At 34.1% G+C, this 10,828-nt stretch overlaps 1 long non-coding RNA gene across 1 annotated transcript; it reads left to right on the top strand.

The window, feature by feature from the left end:
• Positions 1-1,069: 1,069 nt before the first annotated feature.
• Positions 1,070-6,161, top strand: LOC135418398 (uncharacterized). The gene is made up of 3 exons (XR_010432428.1): positions 1,070-1,318; positions 4,987-5,170; positions 5,758-6,161. It is a non-coding gene; the product is annotated as an uncharacterized LOC135418398 (long non-coding RNA).
• The last annotated feature ends 4,667 nt before the right edge of the window (positions 6,162-10,828 follow it).

A 10,828-nucleotide genomic window follows, 5' to 3' on the forward strand; every position in this document is an offset into this window, starting at 1 on the left:
TTCTAACTTCAATTTTAACAATATGAAATAAGTTAAGAAAATTATAGCTCTATGTTCAACTACAAATTGTACATTAGTTCCACCCCAAATTATTTTTGAGCTAGAATAGTGAAAGAATGAGTTTCATAAGGCCAGTGGATTTAGAACTTTCTACACAATGAGAGAAAGGTTTCAAATTTCTACTTAGAGCAATCTGCCTTTCTATTTCCCTCTACCTTAGACAGTGGGTCAGGAGACAGCTTGTTTTTATTCATGCTTCCACATTGTTTTAATTTGAATGACCAAAAATTTCCAAATTTTTAGGTATTTTTCTAGTTGTTTATGAAAACATATTCTGACTACAGAGGATCTGATACTGATTTGGTGCATTTTATATTTTAAGTAATCATATTTAGCCTTTTTTTTCCTTTATTTTCAAAAATATTCAGATTCAAAAATCATCCTTCCCATTTACATGTGATTACTTTTCTTTTTGAGAAGGAAAAGTGAAAGATTCTCCACAATTGACTTCTGCCTGGTTTTTTTATCTTTCTGTTGAAGAGTTTCTATAGCATTTATACTGCCTCTTTCCTGCATCTCCAAAGATGTAATGCCCATTTTTTTTCAGAATTAAAGCAGGTAGGCAAAAAGACCTTTCAAAACTCTGCTCACACCAGAAGTAGAAGTACCAGCATTTATTTTCAGAGAGAAAGTCATTCCAGTAAGAATAGAGCATTTAATTATATTAGGTTTAATGATAAATGAATAAAAGTTTAGAAGAAACCTAATTAGTGCCATTGTCATTAGACTGTAGTCAATCTATGCAGTTGCGCAAGTTTGAGCTGGCTCCCTGGCAAAATCTCCAATGCTCAGCGAAAGCCTGCTTAACAGAGAGGGAAGAAAAAAAAAAAAACTATAGCAAAAAAAAAAGCTATAGCAAAATAGATATATATTTTACATACAAAACAGATATATACAGTGAGAATACTGTACATATAACCCCAGAAACCCCAAATAGCTTCCTAAAAGGGAAGAGGGGAAGGGAGAAGGGAGAAAGGACAAAAAAGGACGAAAAGGGACAGAAGTAAAACAGGTACGCGCAATCTAAAAACCCGGTAACCAGCAACCTAAAGAACCGTCAGAATCTCACCACTTCCCTTGAGAGAAGCAGGACGGCTGGACACAGCCCAGCACTCTTCCCTCACGTATGGTAGAGAACAGCAGTCACTGTAGGCCTCAGCTCCAGATAAGCAAGACCGAGACAGGGACCCACCGTTCTCGAACCTCACCGGAAAGGAAGAGCGCGAGCTCTCTTATCTATGCCTTATTTATACCTCAGGTTACGGAAAGGAATAGCATAGAACACTTCCTTGGTCACCTTCCTAGTTCCTTCCTGGTTACAAGCTGGTCTCCAGGAAGGCCTAGGGTGAAAACTATCATAGCAGTGTTAAATCCTGTAGTAATTGTCTTAAGAAATATCTACCTTGGAAAGAGAATTGACATCACATCTTCAAAAATAATGGGGTTTTTTGTGTTTTGTTGGGTTTTAGTTGGTTGTTTAGTTGGTTTTACCACACCTCAATGGGATTAATTACTTACTAAACATCAAGTTCAGGATACAAAAAACCCCCTGTTTGACTTCCTCTATTTATATGGAATATTTTAGGTATTATTAATTTATTTCCTAGTGAACAGGTAGTTCTCCTATAAGAAAAAACCTAAATAAAATTGCTGGAGTAAAATATTCAGAATCTGTGTCTGGCAGCACATAACTTGCAAGTCACTGTATATTTTTTTCCAGGGCAAGCTCAATATTATTTGTAAAGCTTATGAAAACATATAAGTAATCAAGTAAGCTTTGACTAATAGGGAAAATATTCACCAAATCAAACAAAAAACTTCTTATAACAGCCAGAAAGCTATAAAACACTCATTTGTTTTGTTTTGTTTTTGTTTTGTTTTAAAATAGTATATAACAATTCTGGGTTTAGCAAATTAACAGATCAAAGGAAAGCCTCTCTAAGTAGATAGAAATGAGTAGAAAGTGGAACAAAGAGATTGCTATTTTGTGGAGACATATCTTAGTGGAAACAAAAAGGACAGAGAGAATAAAGACTCGAAATACACGAAAGAAAGAAGTAGATATGGCAATATGTTCACTCAAGTTTGTTTGCCTTAGCTACAAGAGAATAAAGAATCAACTGAAATAAATGGTTGGCTTAATTATTCTGAGCAGTTAGCCCTCTACAAGAAGAACATAAAGTCTGGTGACTCAGGCTTTTCCACATAATTTTCTTTTTGTCTGATGTCTTTTATATTGCCAGGGGCACTCCTCAAGCTGGCTTTTTTTTTTTTTTAATGTGTAAAATAACTTAAAACCTGTGTTTACTGCAAGCCTCCATTTTTAGAAGTTACATTATTCTTTCTCAAAAAAATGACTGATACTTTGTGTTTGTTTCATTACTTTAAGTAATGTGAAAATTTTAATTAAGTATGGTATTGCAGCAATGATAGGGAGCACTAAAACACCACAGACAGATAGAAGCTAGTAAGGTTTTATGTCACTTAATTTGTAAGACAACCCAATATCTCACTGTTTTGTTAAGCAGAGAATATGTAGTTTGCTTTTATTTGAAAGCACTGTCCTAATTGGAAGGAACAGGAATTGATCAATAACAAATCCTGTTCATTTCTGTGTACCACAGTATTTACATACAGACTACTTTACAATTCAGCTCAATTTCTTGCAGGTTCGTTTGTACTAAGAAACAAAAATATGGTACGTGAAAACATCAACAAAGTTGGATTGCCTGGTAAAGGAGGAATTTCTGAGCTCAGAATTCAGTTTTTATTATCTAATCCCATTTTTGCCTTAGTTTAAATAGTGGATGCGGTAAATTATGTGATGTAATCATATAGCAAGAACAAATAGTAAGTGTTGAGTTGCTAATCATAGAGAAGCAAAACTGATGTACAGCTAACGAGATGACATAATCTCTCCTTTTGTCAGATAAACTTTAGTTATTCTGCCACTCAAGAAGATAGTGTCAGATATACAGAACCACTTTAAAGTTTCTTCTTTTGAAGATGTGGTCATTTATGAACAAAAAAAAAAGAAAATAATGAACACATACTTTATTGCACTGGGCAGGTTCTTTCCTGTGCATTGGACTTGCACTTAGTGCACTTGCCTATTCCAGAGAATTTATGCTTTATTATTTTCAACTTGTTTCCAATATGTAGTTCTCCAGAGAATGACAATGCTTCCTTTTTCCTATAGCCTATTTTTGCATAATTGCAATGAAATTATTTTTCAGACCTGCAGCAACAACAGCTGTTTTGTGATCATTCAAACCTATGCATTTTTGAAGAATATAACCGTAGCTGAGAAATTTTCTCTGGTGAGATTCAGAGCAGAGATATTGTTTTTTCCTTGGTATTTTCGTTAGCGTGCATATGTTTATCTGCATTGAAATAAGTCAGGAATAGTCATCAAATCATTAATCTGAAAAAGTTCTTTATATTTTTTAATTATGGACATTTCTTATCTATAGGTTAACTAGATAAATAGTGCATGATTAGCAGTTCAAACAATTATGGAACAAGAACCTTTCTCAAAACTTTTAATGTCCCTTTTAGTCAAAAGCAAAGAACAGTTTCATTGACATAATTTCCCATTTCTTGCTATTCTTCTGAGGAGAGGAAGTTTTGTAAAGCCGCGTGGTCGCATTTTCATTTTTTGGCACTTTATAAGTTAGAGAAAATTCTGTAAAATTAAGGAAGAGACAAACACATGATAAGGAAGATGATTGGTTTAAAAAATTAATTACCAGGAAAATAAATGTAAATGAATATCATAGATAAATACCTACCCATAAGTATTTTTCACTGAAAGTAGATATAAATGTAAAAATTGAAATAAACCAAAATGGAAGTAATTTTAGTTTGGCTAAAACTTGTCATGTGATTAGCACAGTTACAGATTATTACATTAGAGCAGAAATTTTACGGTGATAGTACTGCCAAACTCTTAATTTCTTTTGAAGAAAATACATCTGCTCATAAGTTTTCAAGACTTCTACATAAAGGTTTACTTCAATGGAAAATGAAACTTTCTGAGCTTTATAAAACCAGAAATGTTTCAGGCATCTCTTTCTTGATAATCAAAGAAATCGAGTGCACTGTGGACATGAAATGACAGATTTAAGTAGTACAATATGTTATATGGCCACAAATCAAATCTCTTGTAGATACAATCACAAAAGGCTCAAAATGAAAAAGGAATGTTGAAGATTATTATCTGCAGCCAAATTCCCAGCATTAAGAAACAGAATAGTGCTTAAAAGGTCAAACTTTGTCCCCATAAAGAAGCTTAAATATTTTAGGGAAGATAAAGTCTTGATTTGAAGAACTCATTTATGACTCATCTGATATTATTCCAGAAAGATAGTCTTCAGAAATCAAAGAGAATACATTCTTAGAACTAGAAGTTACAGCCAGAGAAATGACAAAGTCATGCACAGAAAAATCAGTGGGTAATAAATCATTTACATGTTTCTATAAAGATTTCCAGGAGCTTTAGGAGCACATTCAGAAATCAGCAACAATTTGGTTAAGAGCTTGTAGTTAATGCTTAGTTACCTGACCAGCATCTGCACATTGAAGTCTTTTATACTTTTTATATCAAGATATTTAAATTTTCATACAGGTTGTCTCAAGAGGTATGCCTTTAAATGTTCACATCTGTGTCCTTTGTTCTAGTTTCATTGCAATACAGTATCTTCCAAATTTCCTTTGTTATACTTTCCTTCTCCAAGATTCTTCTTAGTCCACTTCTAAAAGAAGTTATATATGGTGAATTTTCGTTCAGAATTACACAGAAATTGAACTAAGATGAAGATATCTCTTGTAATAGCATAAAATGCATATCACATATCTCATAAATGTACTTTTATTCATATATATTAATATATTTTTTCAATTAATTAATTTTTTTTTTTTGTACAGCACATTCAATGACACATCCTCTTCTGAACCTCTTCTGCATATAAGGACTGCCATTTGATCTTATTACAACACTCAGCGTTTGTGGGGTGTAACTGCTTTCCACTGCTGCATTTTTCAGACCATCAGTTTCAGACTCTGGTATGATGACAACTTGTCATATGGTGACAACTCCTGTAGTGCCACGGTCCGGGGGGAATAGGGAAATGGGACCACGGCACTGCAAAGAGGGTTCGGACACAGCAGAGGTCGGGAAGCAATGCCAAACTTTATTAAAGCAAACAGGGACTTAAATTGGGTAGGTTCAGGGGGTGGACTCAGGCTTAGGGAGGAGCATGGGACAGGCAGCTCAGGGAGAGTAGCGGTTGGGAGACAGGGAGAAGGTGGGTGGCAACTTTGGGTCTCTAGGGGAAAGGGCCAATGGTAGCTCTCTCTGCACTGCAGCAAACCGGGGCCAATCAGGTGCAGAGGAGCGGGAAAGCAGGGGAGGACAGGGTGACAAACAGGTTTAGGCGGGAAAGTCTGAGGGAAGAAGAGGACAATATGGAGGGTATAAAGTTTTCAACAATAAACCAGGGTATATGAAACTTCACAACAACATTAACAATGAACTGGGGTGAAACTGGGGTAAAACTGTCAAGTCCAGGAAATGTCATATCCGGTGTAAGAGTGTCCATTCTGGTATAAAAGCGTCCATTTAATTGCCATATATGTCCCTTCACGCCTTGAATCTCTCCCAGTCTGATCTCTGGTCCTCGTCTCTGTAGGGCACAGACAACACTGTTACCGGTCAGTGATGATGATGCATTTAATCTCAGCCAGACTTCCTGTTGGCCCCCGAACAATGCGGCTGCAAAATGAGGTTTACACATGCCAGTTCTACTAGGCCATAGTATTGAATATTTCTTTACTAATTTGTGGATAACACCACTGTAAAGAACATATTAGAACTACACCATGTCTTCTCTTGGGATTTGATGCTAACTGGAATGCTTGATGATCAGAAGCATACTCTGCCATAGAAATTAACATGAGAAACCTGTGTAAACACAGGTGTAAATCTCCTATCACTTTTTCTTGCCATTGCAAGTCAGCACCCGAATGTTCAGAGGTTATTTTATTAGCTTATGTATAAGTTGATTTTCTCAAGGAAACTAACCATTCAGATGTTCTGAGTAAATAACTGGACTTAAAAATGAAAGTTATGCATATGTACATCAGGATTTTATGCAGTTCTGAAGCAAATAAGTTTGGTGGTTTGGTATCTGTCCAAGCTTAAAAAAAAAAAGCTTAAGAATGTGTTGGATAGTTAATTTTAAGGGAAAGAAGTATAGATTTATTCCATACTGTATTCAAGATAAGGGAGGAAGTACAAAAGTCAGTCTCCTTTACTGTTGGAAACAATAATCTTAATCACTTCATCACTTTCAGATTTCAAAACCGACTTCTCACTGTGTTGTAAATTACTTATGAATACTAACTCAAGCAGAAAGAGTGCTAGTAAGAATCATATACTGACATTTTCCAAGCTTTATGATGTTATCAACCAGGTAAAACATGACAAAGGGCTTCTGTAGGCCAGTAAAGAAGTAAATACAACTTTTAAGGGTGCGTACTTGAGACGTAAAATGCTAGAACCTTATATCACATGGTAGGCAACCAACAGTTATGTCAGGAATTTTTAAAAAATGAATATGTAGAAGAGTAGTCACAGGTACGGTCAGCTTTCTAGATATGCAGTAAATTTTAGTAATAGTATTGAAAAACTATTACGCAAGGAGTTATCTTTTTTTTGTTTAAAAGTTTTCATATGTCCACAAATTTGGGATGCTAACATACCTTAACAAAAACATTTCCTGCCGTGACATATCTTGTCTTCCAAGTCAAATCCAAAATATTTGGTAGAAATATTTTTAAGGGTTTTTCTTTGACCTTTTCAAAGAGATTGTTTCAATATCACTAGCCAAAATGTCTTCCTATAATTAGGACGAACTAAATGAAGAAGAAAATTCTGTAAGGGAAGCCTTACATAGAAATACCCGATGTCATCACAGCCATAGGTGTTGGGGTTTTTTCCATGTGTATTCCTTCTTTTAGATACTTTTATATCTAGCACATTTATATGAATAGTTGTATATATGTAGTGTTTTCACTGACTTGCATAAGGCTACTCAAGTTAAGCATGGTTATCTGTTTATACAATAGGGTAACTCTTTTTTCCAGTGGTTGCTGTGAAGTTCTAAAATTCATAATGTACAAAATATTTACTTCTGAAATAAAAATTAAAAGGAAGTCTGACTCATTAGATCCAAGATCACTTTCCAGCAAGATATTTGAGTGACTGTGACTATGGTATGTTAGCAAGTAAAGGCAGATCTACATATTGAAACACAGTTGATAGAGACTGTATGCGTTTGGGTGGGGATGGGAGGAAGGCATGGACTTCACACCTGGGACTGAATGTTCATAAGTGATTGAAGAATATTTTTGGGCTCCTGGGCCACATTTTTTAATTTATTTTCATCTGGAACAAATCCAGTTTGTGTAGTCTGCTAGTACTCTGTGACATAAATCAAAAGCATGACAAGTGGGGATGTTTAGAAGTTTCACTTCAAAAGCACATTCTAGTGCAAATTTACAGCACTAATGTACATATACCCTGTTTCAACTTCAGAGTATGACTAAGCCCACTAAACAAATGGAACTGGGAAGGGAAGGGGGCAGGGGAAAGGATTAAAAGACATACCTACTCTGAGGATATGAAGTATCCCAATTCATTTCTGTGCAAGACACCTGCGGAGTTAGTTGTCTTGTGCAGAATTGTTAATAAATACTTAGTGTCTGTCTTCACGTGTCCCTTCTAAATGGATAATGAAAGCTGTAGATGGTCAAAACTAGAAACACTTTGCCCTAGAGCCTGTAAGTTATACCACAGTTCCAGACATTCATCCCATGAGAACAGTTTCATGTTCTTCGGATTTCAATAATTTTTGAAATATTTAAAAAAATTTGCATAAATTATTATTTCACATCATGAAGACAAATAGAAGACTTTCAGGCAAGATGGTTAATTATTGTTGAATCTTTTTCTTCAGGGTGACTTTTTCTGCAATACCTGTTTCTTTGCTTACTGCAATATTGCATTTCTTCCAACACACGATAAAAAGAGAATCTTTTATGGTTTTGTTTAGTCATGTGAAATTATTAACTGTTTTTAGTGAGGATCTGGGCTCTACCAGAAATTCTATTGGCTATTGCATGAACAGTGATTTTTCACTTTCAGTGTACTTCATGTATGTTTAACTACTTCAGGTACTTTATCAATCAGCTTCAAGAATTCAACCAGATTTTGTCTCATTGCATTTACTATGAAGACAGAAGACAGCAAGAAAATAAATGAACAAAGCACAAAATAAATAGCCACATTCCTTGAATTGCCTTTAATATCATATTAAAATTGAAAGATCATGTTTGATGCTCCTTTTACCACTTTACTTTACAGTACTTAGTATTTCCTTTGGCTATTGTGTGCCACTTCTATATGTCCGTGATGTATACTTTTGAATGTAACTATCTTCATGATATGCTAAAATTCCCAAGTAAATGGGATATCTGATTTATTGGTAGGCAAGTAAAACTTTTCTTCTTCTTCAAGTAAATGTAAAGAGAGATTTAATACCAATCGTTATTCTAAGAGAACAATCCTAATAAATTAAAATTTAAAAGGGCAGTTAGACAAGTTTTATTTCAATGCATTTGATTTTTTTGCTGAAGTTAAATGATTAATTCACTTCCAGTTACATTTTGCATAGTGAAAATATGCTCAAAAAACAACCTGTGTTTAAAGAACTGTTGGCATGGTAATTTATTCTCATTTAAAATCCAAATTATAGCTCATTAGGGATCCCATATTCTGGGGGGAATGCCCATCATTGGTTTTGTTAATGATTCTCTAATGCTGTAATTCTGTATGAGTACATGCATTAATTTACATGTAAAACTACCAGTATGATTAAACCAGATTTGCTGTAATGTCACAACCTCTAGAACTAAATTTAGATGAAGACAGAAACTGTTCTGTCTTCAGTATGTAAAAGTATTAAAATCTTAAATGACATTACTTTGAACTGAAATTCTTTTATTCAAAATCTGCTTGAAAAAACCTAAATCATCTATTACTTTGAAAACTTTCTATGGCTAATGTAATAGGTAATATATAAATTGCTGCAAAACATATTTTTCAGCTATTGATTTTAATAATTATTTACCTAAGTGAGGGGTTTTCTTTTATTTTTTTTTTTTTTTAAAAACCCTTTTTTAAGTGATTACTGAAAACAGCTGTGACTTGTGATGGTATTTTTAAGATAATTTTGTGACTCAGATTTCAGGCTGGAAAAAAACCACTGTGACTCATTTTATCTTAAGACATTATCGTTGTTAAAGTCAGTCGAGTTTTTGCATAAATGGAAATCCTCTGAAAGTGTTGATTTTGTATCTAAGTGCTAATGGAAAAAATTACTTAGACTTTTAAAAAAATCAGGAGATATGATTCTTGTGATGTTTTGTTAAAAGAAAGAGGATGCAGAACTAAATTCTGCGTTTCACCATTACTCCACTCCTTTGACACTTTCTCAGTCTTTTACAAAGAGGTTGTAAAATCCTAGTAAATTTGATTTGTTTAATTTGATGCCCAGTTTGGCGATTTCCATTTAGAGCTTTAACTTAGAAGCACACTGTGAGACAACTAACAGTGTTTGGACAATTACTGTCCTATAAAAGGGATTTTTTTGTTTTGTTTTTATGTCACACAAAGGTGAAAGACACACCATTTCACCCTAAGGTCTGTGTAATACACTATCTGACTTACAAGCAAAGGTATAGTGATTGTCACGAGATTTAATGTTAGAAAACTGTATATCACTATTAAATTAAGATTATTCTTATAGGCAGCTTCCAAATCAATTTAATTAATGCACTGGCATCAGAGTGTAATATTAGTTTAAAAAATGTTGTATGCATTTGTGAATAATGTGGCTTTTAAATATGCAGTCCCTGAGAAACCTTCTTTAGGGTGGCTGCTTCCTTCAGATATGCTTCAAATATTTTTTTTGGCTCAGGACTAAAGAGTAGGGATAAATGAAGTGGTTTTTAATGTGAATTAAATAATTTTGTTGGGTATCTTTATGTGCATAAAGCTATAGGGCTCTATCTCTATAGGACTCAAATGTTCAAAATGCGTATTTTAAAGCAATGAGCTATACACTCATCTGCAACTTGAGAATGGTACTACTCCTTCCTTCTTGTTCCCAGTAATTTTGACCTGATTCTATACTTACCAACATAGATAAGAGACAAGTAGAAGCCATCCAAAATTAGAGGTAATATTTTAAACTGGAAAGATGGAGTAGTGTCCAGTAGCTGTGAAATTAATTGAGGGAAATTAAAATTAAAATAAAGTGCAGCTTTACAATTGTGAGGGTAAGTTATCATCAGAACTCAGAGTAAATACTCTGAATAAGATAAGAAATGTTTCTAAAACTTTATGATTTTAACTAAAAATTGCTATGTTAGCCTGAGGAATATGCTGCATGAAATCCTTGGGTTTGTGTAGATCTAATTCTTAATTCTCAAGTCTCGTTTCTACATCTTAACTTTGCATGGCTACTGAATTCTTGTGATATTATAGCAACAGGTTGTGGATATTCTTTTTGGAAGCAAGAATACTACGAGTTCACAATGACAAAATGTATTCAGTAATACAATGCATTGCAAGTCTCCTTATATGTGTAATCAAAAGACAGCTTTAAGTCTGCAAACTGTAAAATTGAATGCAAAATCTAGTGTT

Source organism: Pseudopipra pipra, chromosome 1, assembly GCF_036250125.1.
Source record: "Pseudopipra pipra isolate bDixPip1 chromosome 1, bDixPip1.hap1, whole genome shotgun sequence".
Classification (NCBI taxonomy): Eukaryota; Metazoa; Chordata; class Aves; order Passeriformes; family Pipridae; genus Pseudopipra; species Pseudopipra pipra.